The sequence below is a fragment of the Mirounga leonina genome, unplaced genomic scaffold (assembly GCF_011800145.1).
Source record: "Mirounga leonina isolate KUSES-001 unplaced genomic scaffold, KU_Mleo_1.0 Mir_177, whole genome shotgun sequence".
In the NCBI taxonomy this organism is placed as follows: Eukaryota; Metazoa; Chordata; class Mammalia; order Carnivora; family Phocidae; genus Mirounga; species Mirounga leonina.
In genome coordinates, this window is record NW_023270459.1 from 2878783 (window position 1) to 2892001 (window position 13219).

The window sequence follows — 13219 nt, forward strand, 5'->3', positions numbered from 1 at the left end:
ACACCAAACATTTACTAAGACCACACATTTTGGGTCACAAAACTACTCTTAATAAATTCTAAAGGATTCAAGTCATAAAAAGTATATTCTCTGAACACAATGGAATGAAATTAGAAATGAGTAACAAAAAGATCTCTGGAAGATCCTCATAATACCTGAAAACTAACATATTTCTAAATAAACCATAAGTCAAAAGAGGAAATCAAAAGGAAAATTAGGAAGGAATTCAAATTGAAGGCAGAATAAATAAGTTTGGCAAGTGATAACTTTTGAGTTGGGCCTATGATGGTTCATTATACTTTTGTGCACGTTTGAAAATTACCAAACAGGGGCACCTGGAGCGGCTTAGTTGGTTAAATGTCAGGCTCTTGATCTCAGCTCAGGTCATGATCTCAGGATCCTGAGTTTGAGCCCCACCTCAAGCTCTGAGCTGGGCATGGAGCCTGCTTAAGATTCTCTCTCTCTCCCTCTCCCCCTCCCTCCCCACCCCACAGTCCCTCTCTGTCTTAAAAAAAAAAATTACCGAACAGAAAAAGTTAAAAAAGAATGCTGCTGTGTCAGAAATAACACAATATCATCTCCTTTTTAATTTTATGAGTCTCAAATCCATTCTTCCTCAATTTAACTACTGTTGGGAAGTATCTACCACAATTAACTGCACATATTCCCTGCTCCCAATCTACAGAAAATTGCCTTGCCACCTCCATCATTTGAGAAAGCTTAAGTAGGAAATTTCAAAGAGAAAACAAAGATTCCTACATCCTGAAAAACTAAAGGCATTTAGGGAAACAGAGGAAACATCTACTCACCTTGGACTTTGCTTTTGAATGTATAACAGCCATTTTTTCCTCCTCTGGGCTCTACTCTCAGGAAAAGAAAATGGAATCATGAGATAGTAAACCTTTCTTAGGATATACTCTATATTAGAACACATGCTCTTACCCACCCAGCCCCCCAATCTACCCCTCATTTACCCAAGAGGAAAGTCAGAAGGAGAGTAGAACAGTTCTGCACTTTGTTTCAGAAAGAAGGTCCAAGACCACAGCTGTCTTGGGCAAGAATTTACTGCTGGATTCAAAACTGTCCACTGGAGATAGAGCCCTGCAGTGAAATACTACAGGTACTCAGTCTTCATTCAGGGGCTCAAACTTCTGACTTCTTTCCTTCCTGTCACCTTTCTGCATTCAACATTCTTAAGGCTGTAAGGTGAGAGGACACCTGGAAGCCAAAAGGAAACCTACATCTACAATCCCAGTGTGAACTAAGAATGGATACAGATATGAAGCAATACAGGCCATGTGTGAAGGGGGACCACTGAGGTCAGAAGAGAAAGAAGTCAAGTTCTGTGAGGACAAAGCCACATGGGACTCATGACACATAGGCAGACTCAGTCCCAGAATGAACCCCCAAAATACAAAAACCCAATTTTATCTCTGTACCTCACTAAACTCCCATAAGATCACAGACTATAAAATATACAAATGACTAGACAAAGTCACACACGTTTCCATGGTCACACAGCCAGAGTCACCATCGCCAAATTAGTATTACACCTCAGACCACCTTTTATCTTAAACAAAATTCAATCATAAACAGAGCATACACACAATCACTCAAGCACATCCAAGCACCCTGTCAGGGATACACATGGCCAAAAACACCCTTTCACAGCAGCACTTTTACTCTCTTCACACAGTCATGAAAGCGGCACACTCACAGTCCCAACAGTCACACATACGGCATACACACAGCCATCCAATCAGAAAAATACAACCAAGTACCAGGTCAAAAAAACAAGTGGTCACAAACACCGTGCCACAGCAACACTCTCATAACACCTCAAAGTCACAGACAAACTTCAGTAATACAATACACAGTCGCATACACAACCTCAAAGTGACCCAAGTACATCCAAACACCCTGTCACACAGCTCAGTCACAAGCAAACCCCCAGTCACATACGAGGTACACACACAATCACACTGTCACATAGGCACATTCCCAGTCAGTTAAGCACGCGGTCACAAACACATGGTCACAGCAGTATTACTACACTCTCAGAGTCACAACTCACCCTCACACAAACGCTTACACACAAAACCACAGTCGCACACATCCATTCGCCCACACCAATAACAGGCAGGCTGTCTCACAACACAAAACGGCAGGAGACCGTCACACACGCAATTCCAGCGACGCTTCCGCCCCGGCATACCGGACATCCTCACCTAGACAAAAGGTGCGGTTCAGGATCCAGGATCTGGCGCCCGGGGTCCAAGCCCCGATTTCGGGTTCGCCCGCCCAGCCGGAGCCGGGCCAAGCTTCTCCACAGACGCTGTCCTCCCCACGCGAGGTCCCCAAATCGCGCGAACAAACGGAAATGAAGCCGCATTGGGGAAGCGGTGACTCTGGGAAATGTAGTCCAACGCCGGGAAGGCTGTAGGCTGGCCGGCCAGGACGCTAGGATGTGCGCTTTACTAACCCTCCGCGAGGTTCCTGGACTCCGCGGCTAAAACCCGCTCGCGCAACGGCCGCGCCGCGGGTGTTTCTGGGAGTGCCCGCCTGCGCTCAGTGCGCAGGCGTCGGGCGCGCGCTCCTGGGTTGTGACCGGAGACTGCCAGCTTTGAGTTGTCCCAGGGTCTTACCAGATCCGGAGAAGGTGGGACGGACCATCAGGCGGGCAGGTGCGGGGGAGGAGCTGGAGCTGAGCCAGGGATCAGACAGAGCCTCAGACTCAAAGAGACCGCCTGTGTGCCTTGCCAGGCCCTTTGGAGTGTGTGGGACAACGGGAGACGTTGTAGGGCGGACTGGGAGTCCCTCGGCGGCTGGATGTGTGGTTGTATTTCTGCCTGGTGTGATTCTCCATGCCCTTGGTGTGAGGTGGTTCGTACTCGAAGCGGCCTGGTAGTGACATAACTGTGGGATTGTCTGATGGAGGAAGGGACCTCTGCTGTTTGGTTTGTTTTGTGTTCATAATTGAGAGTGGTTGCGTGAGTGGTGATGATCTGTTACGCAAATGTGCTTTTCTCCTGCCTTTATTTCAGAGTGTCTGTAGGAGTTTGACTTCCAGAAGAGCGGGAGGTCTTCCCGATGGATGGTCAAGTTATTTCTTTCTTGGACGCTAATTTGATCGGGAAAAAAAGGTTATCAATTTATCTGGCAAATAATTTAGACATGATTTTTCTGTTGGATCAAATATACGTGTTATGGGGAAGAACGCAAAATCAACAGTTTTTTTCGTTGTCAAGAAACATGATTTCAAAGCCAGTCCTAGCTTAACTGCTTATTTCCTCTGGCACATCCCCGCAAAGTGGGCATCCATTCTCTTCTATTATGGGGACATTATTGGGTAAGGTTGAGAGGCCATCGACTAATAAAATAATTAAATAACTTTATATATAAGAAGATTTGACCTTGGCTCATGGAGAGAAAATGAAGGTCTTGGTTTCAGCTCGGGCCATGATCTCATGGGTTGTGGGAAGGAGACCTGCATCAGGCTCCAGGGGAGCTGGCTTGAGCATTCTGTCCCTCTGCCCCTCCCCCACACAGGCGCAGGCGAATGTGTGTGTGCTCTCTAAATTTTTTTTTTTTTAATTCTCCTCTATACTAAGGTCATAATTTTTCGTTTTCTATATTCTTAAAGCTTTATAGTTTTGCCTTACACATTTTTTTTGTTATAAAATCTCTTGGAATCGATCTCTTTCTGTAGGACAAAAGTGGGGTGCAATCTGTGTGTTTGTGTGTATACCAATTGTCTCACATTATAAAAAGGCTATCCTTTCCCATCTTACCAACAGTCATAAATTAGGTTATCATATATATATATATATATATGTATATATATATATATATATATATATGGGACTGTTAGGGGGCTCTTTATTCAATTCTGTTGGTCAATTTATTATTCCCTGCAGTATATACTTATATATACATATTCTTAATTAACATAGTATTATAATTTTAGTATAACACAAAGACCTATTTGGGACCTTTTTAATCCTCTTCACTATATAACTCTTTTACTATTCCCTTTATTTTTTATTCTTTATTATTTCTTTGCTTTCTTTCAGTTTATTCTGCCATTTTTTCTCACATTTTAAGTTGGGTACTTAGTTTTTATACTTATAAATTCTTAAGGTTATAACTTTTCCTTTATGTACTACTTTGGCTGCATCCTACAGATTTTGGTATATGTAGTAGACTCATCATTCAGTTTTAAATACTTCTTTTTAAATTTGTGCTGATTTTTTCACCCATAAATAATTTGGAAGAATCTTTCTTAAGCATATAGATTTTTTTCTAATTATCCTTTGATGACTCATATCTAACATAATTTTGTGGGCAGTGGAGTTGGTCTATATAAAATTGGTCCATTGAAATTTTTTCAGATTTGCTTTATGGCCTAATATATGTCTAAGTTTTCTGAATATTCAGTATGTCCTAAAAAATGATTTGTCTTCTGCAGTTATTAGTATAGTATATTTTTTAAATGTATCCATTAGATAAAGTTTGTAAATTTTTTGTCCAAATCCTCTATAATCATACTGATTTTTGTCTCTTAAATATCAGTTACTAAAAGAAATATGCACAATCTCCCATTGTGGTTGTGATGTTATTTTTCCTTGTCATTTCACTAATTTTGGCTTAAATGTATGTATTTTTAGTAACACATACATTTAGAATTTATATAAATTCTTGGAGATTTAAACATCATTATGTGCTGATCTTTTTAAAATAATGCTTTTATTTAAAGTCTATTTTATTCAATATTAATATAGCTACTTCAGCTTTCTTTTGATTAGTATTTTGACTGATGTTTTTTCTGTTCCCTTATTTTCAGCCTTTCTGTATAATTATTTTAATGTATATCTTGACAATAGCATATAATTATATTTTATTTATCCAGTCAGACATTTACTGACATATTTGTATTTATTTCTACCATTTTATCACATCACTATATATGTTATATGTAACTTTTTTAAAAAAGATTTTATTTATTTGAGAGAGAGAGAAAAACAGCATTAGAGGGGAGAGGGTCAGAGGGAGCCCAGCGTGGGACTCAGTCCAGGACCCTGGGATCATGACCTGAGCCGAAGGCAGTTGCTTAACCGACTGAGCCACCCAGGCACCCTCTATGTAACTTTTTAATGTTTTCATTTCCCCCCCTTTATTCCTTCTTTAGATTGTTATCCTCTCCTTTCTTTTATGTCCTCCTCTTTTGGAAGGTATATATTCCATTTGCATTAATCTTTAACTTAGCAGGACATACTTAAGTTTTCAAAGTCTAAACTTCCCAATTTTCCTGCCCAGCAGTATAATGATGTTAGAATACTTTAAACCAATCATTGCTTCTACTAATTTAAATGCTATCATTGTAGTATATTTTAGTTATATGTGTGTGTGCATGCACACATGTGCATATATGCATGTATGTGTACTTTTATTTCCATTTATTTTATACTAAATTTATTCCCAGGTCATAAGTTTTTGTTTCTTCTGTTTCTTCTGAGATATCTTTTTCTTCTGTGCAACTTCATCTTCTGGTTTAGGAACAATCTCCTCTCAGTAAGGATCATCTTAATGTGGCAGGGAGAACTCATGTATGGATTAATTGGAGCTCTGTAAGTTCTGCACTGCATCTTGGGGACTTTGTTCACCAGATGTGCTTGATGACCAAAGAAGCTACATTTAAATCCTTCAGTCCAACATTATTCTCGGCATTTTTAAGCATGTACAATAATAATTCAGCACTCTGTGTCCAACCCCACTGTTTGGCCTAGGTATACCTACCAACTCCACCATTGTAGTGACAGAATGGCACATGTTGCTTCTGTAAAGTGACATCCTTTAGAGACTTGGTGGCTTTTCAGATATCCACACCCTTGATGGCTTGGGCAGTTTCACCAGTGTTTTTAATATCAACATGAAGATTTGAACTCTTGATTTGCATGATTTTATGGGGTTTTCTGGGTCGAGTGAATAGGTAACCATTTTCAGAGATCACCTCAGGCCGCTTACAGGAAGAGAACTAAAATCCCCTCATTTTTAAGAAGATATTTTCACTGAATACAGAATTTTGGGTTGATAGGGTTTTTTTTATATTTTCACCAACATTTTCTTATGAAAATTTCCAAACATAGAAAACTAAAAGAATTATACAATGAATACCCATGTATTCACCACCTAGATACTACAATTAATACTTTGCTACATTTGCTTTATCAAATAGTTAACTATCCAGCCATGTATTCATCCATGAATTGGCCCATTTTTTTATGTATTTCAAAGTAAATTGCAGACATCAGTATATTTTACTCCTAAACACTTTAGCATGCATATTACTAATTAAAGTTCAACATTTTGTTGTTGTTTTTTTTTTAAGATTTTATTTATTTGACAGAGAGAGAGACAGCGAGAGAGGGAGCACAAGCAGGAGGAGTGAGAGAGGGAGAAGCAGGCTTCCCGCCGAGCAGGGAGCCCGATGCAGGGCTCGATCCCAGGACTCTGGGATCATGACCTGAGCTGAAGGGAGACGCTTAATGACTGAGCCACCCAGGCGCCCCAACATTTTGTTAGTTTTTAAGGTAAGATTTATAAACAGTGAACCACACTTACCTTAAATTTATCATTTGAAGAATGTTGTCAAATTCATACACTGTACAAACCAAAATCCTATCAAAGAAAATATCATCACACTAGAAAATTCCCTCGGGGTGCCTGGGTGGCTCAGTTGGTTAAGTGACTGCCTTCGGCTCAGGTCATGATCCCAGGGTCCTGGGATCGAGTCCCGCATCGGGCTCCCCGCTCAGTAGGGGGGTCTGCTTCTCCCTCTGACTCTCTTCCCTGTTCATGCTCTCTATCATTCTCTCTCTCTCTCAATAAATAAATAAAAATCTTTAAAAAAAAAAAATTCCCTCAGGCTCCTTCCCAGTCAGTTTCCAGGATAATGTTGTTAAAATTCATCCATGTTATGATATGTGTGTGTGCTTATGGTGTATCTAAATAATTCTTTTTTTTTTTTTTTAAGATTTTATTTATTTATATGACAGAGAGAGACAGCGAGAACAGGAACACAAGCAGGGGGAGTGGGAGAGGGAGAAGCAGGCTTCCCGCGGAGTAGGGAGCCCGATGTGGGGCTCGATCCCAGGACCCTGGGATCATGACCTGAGCCGAAGGCAGACGCTTAATGACTGAGCCACCCAGGCGCCCCTAAATAGTTCTTATTACAGAGTTGAATTCCATTGTATGGCTAATCACAGTTTCTTTATCCATTCTCCTCTTGATGGGCTTCTGGGATATTTCCACGTATTTTGCTATTATAATGCAGTTATAAACATTCTTGGATATGTCTTTTTATGAATGTATTTTTTCATATCTTTTAGATAAACACCTAGGAGCAGAATTGTTTGGATGCAGTGTATAGGTGTAAGTTCAGTTTTATAAGTTTCTGCCAGAACTTTATCCAAAATAGTTGTACCATTTTACACTCCCAACAGCGTATGAGAGTTCCAGTTTCCCTACATTTTCACCAACATTTAGTGCTATCATTCTGGATATGTATCTCATATTGTGTTCTGTAGTGTCTCATAGTGGTTTTAACTGACATTTCCCTAATGACTGTTGATGTTGACCATTTTTTATGCACTTATTAGCCATTTGAACATTTCCTCTGCTCAAATTTTCTGTCCATTTTTAATTGATCATATTTTCACTGTTGAGTTATATAAATTCTAATATAACCTAGATATCAGTCCTCTATCGGACAGATGTTTTGTGAATATTTCTCCTAGCCATTGGATTTCCTGGTCATTTTTTAATAGTGTCTTTTGATGAGCAAAAGGCTTTTTTATAATGTTTAATTTATCAATTTTTTTTATAGTTACTGCTTTGTGTGACTTATGAAACTTGTCTGCTGCCAAGTTTGAAAAATATTTAAATAGTTACCTATGTTTTTTTCTGAAAGCTTTATAATTGCAGTTTTTTATATTAGGTCTAGGACTTATTTTGAAATAATTTTTGTTCATGGTGTTAGATAGGGGTTGAGATTCTTTTCTTTCCTATATAGATATCAATTTTTTTTCAATATCATTTTGTTACAAATTGTATTTTCAACAGTAGAAGTCTTGGTCCTTTGTTGAAAATTAAATGACTGTTGTATTAGTCTTCCCCTGCTGCAGTGACCCAATTCCCACAAATTTCATGATTTGAAAAAAACACAAATTTATTATCTTACAGTTCTGTAGGTCAGAAGTCCAGTATGGGTCTCATCACACTAAAATCAAATATCCGCAGGGCTGTGTTATTTTCTGGAGGCTTTAGGGGAGAATCTGTTTCCTGCTTATTTGGGTTATTGGCAAAATTTACTTATGTCTATAGATCTGAGATCTTCATTTTCTTATTAGCTGTAAGCTGAGAACTGTTACCAGCCTAGAGGCTGCCACCTGCCTTAGCTCATGGCCCTCTCCCTCCATCTTTAAAGCCAGCAACAGGGGGTTTAGTACTTTTCACAACACATCTCTCTGACCTAGGTGGGAAAGAGTCTTTACTTTTCTTTCTCTTCCTAACAATTTAATCCTAAAGCCATTAGGTGGAACTAAGCAAGGTAGGCATACACATCAGTAAAGCCATGATGGCCCTACAGAACTGTGAGGAGTATCTGTCCAGGGAGAGTATGGCAGTGACAATGGGGTAGTGATTACTTCCAGGAAGATTAATCAAATATGTTTTGTATATACATAACTATATATTTAAGGATAATAAAATGAACATTTCTTTGTCAGGGAAAGGAGTTACACTTATGAAAAGGGATACAACTAGAATGAACTCAGTGGTTTTAGATTAGAATTGTATCGTGCAAACTTATTTTCATTACAGATACATAGATATAAAAATAAGTGTAGATATAAATGTGTGTATTCAATCTATGTGTATATTCATTAGATCTGTTCACTTCTAAGTGGGCCTGGGAACAGTGACACTGCAGTAGCAGTAAGCATGCTAGTACCCAGATCATGGCCTCCAAATACCATTTTCCTCACTAATAGGAACCAGGGTTCTTTTAAGATGACTGATTCCAGTCTTGAGGCAGAGCAAATACAAGATGAACCTAGAACATCTTGTATGTGAAAGTAAGGGAACGATAGGGACTGGTTATTAAAAGGCCACAGAGGGTGACTGGATGGCTTAGTCAGTTAACTGTCTGATTCTTGATTTCAGCTCAGGTCATGATCTCGGGGTCCTGGGATCAAGCCCCGCATCGGGCTCTGCACTGGGTGTGGGGTCTGCTAGCGATTCTCCCTCTCTTTCTGTCCCTCCCCCTGCTGATGCTCTCTCTCACTCTCTCAAATGAATAAAATCTTAAAAAAAAAAAAAAAAAAAGGACACAGAAGTCAGATTGAAGGGGTTTCCACTTAACAAATCTGGAACAAACCTAATACTAATATAAATAATAACAGTAATAGATTATAAGCTTTGAATGAAATAGGAAATCACAAGGCTATGCTGATATAAATTAATAAATTGAAATTTTGCTGAAGGATGGGACATTTATATCGTCTCAGATTACCCCTCCCATAAAATCCTTACTAGTTACAAAGGGGAAAAGAGTAATTTTATAGTGGAGAAGGCTGGCAGACATACCTTATTAATTGATTAAAAGAATATCACCAGTAATGGGGCAAGTCATCATGTGTCCCCTGATATGCCCTGGGAAGAATGCAGCATCATTTCTGTTGGCATTCCTTTCAAAATGCATAACCTGATCATGAGGAAACATCAAAGAAAACCAAATTAGAGAGACATTCTCCAAAGACTGACTTATAGTCATCAAAAGTGTCAAGATTATAAAAGTCAGGGCAAGACAAAAACTGTTTCAGACTAAAGGAGATTAAAGGGACAGGACATTTGAACACAGTGTGTGACTCTGAACTGGATCCTTTAGTACAAATGACATTGGCACACTTGGTAAAACTTGGATGGGATCTAAGGTAGATGGTAGTAATGTATTAATCTTAATTTCTTTTTTTAAGATTTGCACAAGCAGGGGGAAGGTCAGGGGGAGAGGGGCAGGGGAGAAGCAGATTCCCCGCTGAGCAGGGAGCCCAACATGGGGCTTGATACCAGAACCCCAGGATCATGACCTGAGCCGAAGGCAGATGCTTAACCAACTGAACCATCCAGGTGCCCCTTAATGTTAATTTCTTGATTCTGATCATTGTATTGCAGTTACATAGGGACATGTCTTTGTTTGTAGGAAATACCTAGCATCTTCAGGGGTGATGTGGCATTAGGTCAGCAATTTACTCTCGAATCGTTCAGGGAAAAAAAGTTCTTTGTACTAAATTTTCAACTTTTCTCTAAGTTTGTGATTGGATAGATGTATTAAAAAAAAAAAGTATGGGATGATATTTAAAAATACCTTGTGAATTATATTTCTAATCTTTTTTTTTTAAGATTTTATTTATCGATTTGACAGAGAGAGTGAGAGGGAACACAAGCAGGGGGAGTGGAGAGGGAGAAGCAGGCTTCCTGCCGAGCAGGGAGCCCGATGCGGGGCTTGATCCCAGAACCCTGCGATCATGAGCTGAAGGCAGACGCTTAACGACTGAGCCACCCAGTTATCCCTATATTTCTAACCTTAAAATAGTTTTTAAAATTCACATTGAAGCTCCATAGGCTTTTGTCATGCTTGTATATATTGATGCCTCCAAACTGTGATTATTCTTGGCTTTTGATGAATCTTAAGATGGTTCCCCCACAAGATGCTTGACCTTGTTTAACTGGAGATTTCTAGTATGACTTGTCTGGAGCTACTAAGTAAGCCTGATTTTTCATGGTTTCTTTTCACCCATCACCCACCTTGGCCATTTCAGGATTCTACTCTCTTCCAGGAAGAAATGATCAAGTCCCAAGTGAGTTTTAAATGATGTGGGTTTGTTTTACTATTTTATTCTGCACTGCAGAGAAAGTAGGTCAATAATCTCAACAATAAGATGAAAAACCCTAAGTGGATAGAAATCAGTCAGGAAAAAATAAAAATTAGTAAGACCAGGAGAAAACTGCAATTAAAATATATAGAAGAAATAAGTTAATTTAGAATTAAGCTTTAAATTTAAATCTGACTTTCAAAGGAAAAACAAATTAGGATATAAAATTAGCAAAATTCATTACATAATTTTATCTTGTCTTTCATTTATAAGCTAATTAACTTCTCAGAGGAAAATAAACAGTTTTCATGGGCACAAAGTAACTTGCTTTGGCATAATTTTGAAATTGTGATCCATAGTTTTCCCTATACCCTCTTTACTTTGGTCTCAAAAAATGAGGAGTTTCTCCTATCAAAGATACTGATTATCTTTTCTATTCTTGATCCCATTTTTCCTATGCCTTCTAGAACATTTCTTCATCAGTTAATACTTAAATATATCAAACAGTTCTTTATTGCCTCATTCCTGTTTCTTCTGTCATTTTCCATATCCTGGGAGAAAAACAATTCTATGTGTCCCCGTTAATTAATTCTAATAGTACAGAGGTTAAGCAGACTTCGTGGAGGTAAGAGGGTTTCAATCCTGGCTCCATCACTTTATGTGTGACCATGAGCTAGTTATAGTTACTTAAACTGTCACTACTTAGTTTTATCGCCTAAAAATGAGACAAAATCCTTGCTTAGATGGTGGCTTTTGAGAATTAATGAGTTGTTACATGTGATTGGTGCCATTATGTGTTCAATTGATGTTTGCCTCATTTCTTTGTCAGAAGCAGTACTAACTTAGGTCTTGGTAATATCTATCTTATCCCATTTGTATTATTTTTGTTAGAAAGTCTTCAAAGTATGGGATATGTGGATGCCTTCTTATTTCCATTACAGATGAAGATTTTTCTTATTCCACATTCTTTTGGAAGTTAGGTTTTTGGGTTTTTTGTTGTTGGTGGTGGTGGTGGTTAGTTTTATGAGAGGGGAAGTTAAAATCTGGTCTTCATAACTTTTTTTAAGAAATCTGAACTATCTTCCTCAGCATCATCATATCATTTTCTCATGATGGCAATTAAAATTCTCTGACAACTTAAAAACGATGTTCCAACAATGAATCATTTCCCTTTGTTTCTTAGTGGTGATTGTTTCTAGAATTTTGTTGACCACCCCACCCCCAGTTTCTTTTTTTTTAAATTTAATTATGTTATGTCACCATGCAGTACATCATTAGTTTTTTGATGTAGTGATCCACGATTCATTGTTTTGTATAACACCCAGTGCTCCATGCAGTACGTGCCCTCCTTAATACCCATCACTTAATACCCATCCCCCCACCCCCCTCCCCTCTAACACCCTCAGTTTGTTTCTCAGAGTCCATAGTCTCTCATGGTTCTTCTCTCCCTCCGATTCCCCCCCCTTCATTTTTCCCTTCCTTCTCCTAATGTCCTCCATGCTATTCCTTATGTTCCACAAATAAGTGAAACCATATGATAATTGACTTCCTCTGCTTGACTTATTTCACTTAGCATAATCTCCTCCAGTCCCATCCATGTTGATGTAAAAGTTGGGTATTCATCCTTTCTGATGGCTGAGTGATATTCCATTGTATATATGGACACCAAAAAGTATAAGATACCTCAGAATAAACCTAACCAAAGAGGTAAAGGATCTATAGGAACTACAGAACACTCATGGAAGAAATTGAAGAAGACACAAAAAGATGGAAAAACATTCTATGCTCATGGATCGGAAGAATAAACATTGTTAAAATGTCTGTGCTACCCAGAGCAATCTATACCTTCAGTGCCATCCCGATCAAAATTCCAATGACATTTTTCAAAGTGCTGGAACAAACAATCCTAAAATTTGTATGGAATCAGAAAAGACCCCGAATCGCCAAGGAAATGTTGAAAAAGAAAAACAAAGCTGGGGGCATCACGTTGCCTGATTTCAAGCTATATTACAAAGCTGTGATCACCAAGACAGCATGGTACTGGCACAAAAACAGACATATAGACCAATGGAACAGAATAGAGAACCCAGATATGGACCCTCAACTCTATGGTCAAATAATCTTTGACAAAGCAGGAAAAAATATGCAATGGAAAAAAGATAGTCTCTTCAATAAATCGTGACAGCTACATGCAGAAGAATGAAACTCGACCATTTTCTAACACCATTCACAAAGATAAACTCAAAATGGATGAAAGACCTCAATGTGAGACAGGAATCCATCAAAAT

The 13219-nt window shown here is 38.7% G+C and overlaps 1 protein-coding gene across 1 annotated transcript in view; it reads right to left on the reverse strand.

Annotated features, from left to right (window-relative positions):
* The window catches only part of LOC118022796 (zinc finger protein 420), a 40518-nt gene extending 37021 nt beyond the window's left edge, over positions 1-3497 (reverse strand). The window contains exons 1-2 of the mRNA XM_035023609.1: positions 2229-3497; positions 810-860 (exon numbers count right to left, since the gene is read on the reverse strand). The gene's annotated coding sequence lies outside the window, so the exon portion shown is untranslated. The remainder of the gene's footprint in view (positions 1-809; positions 861-2228) is intronic.
* Between the last annotated feature and the right edge of the window lie 9722 nt (positions 3498-13219).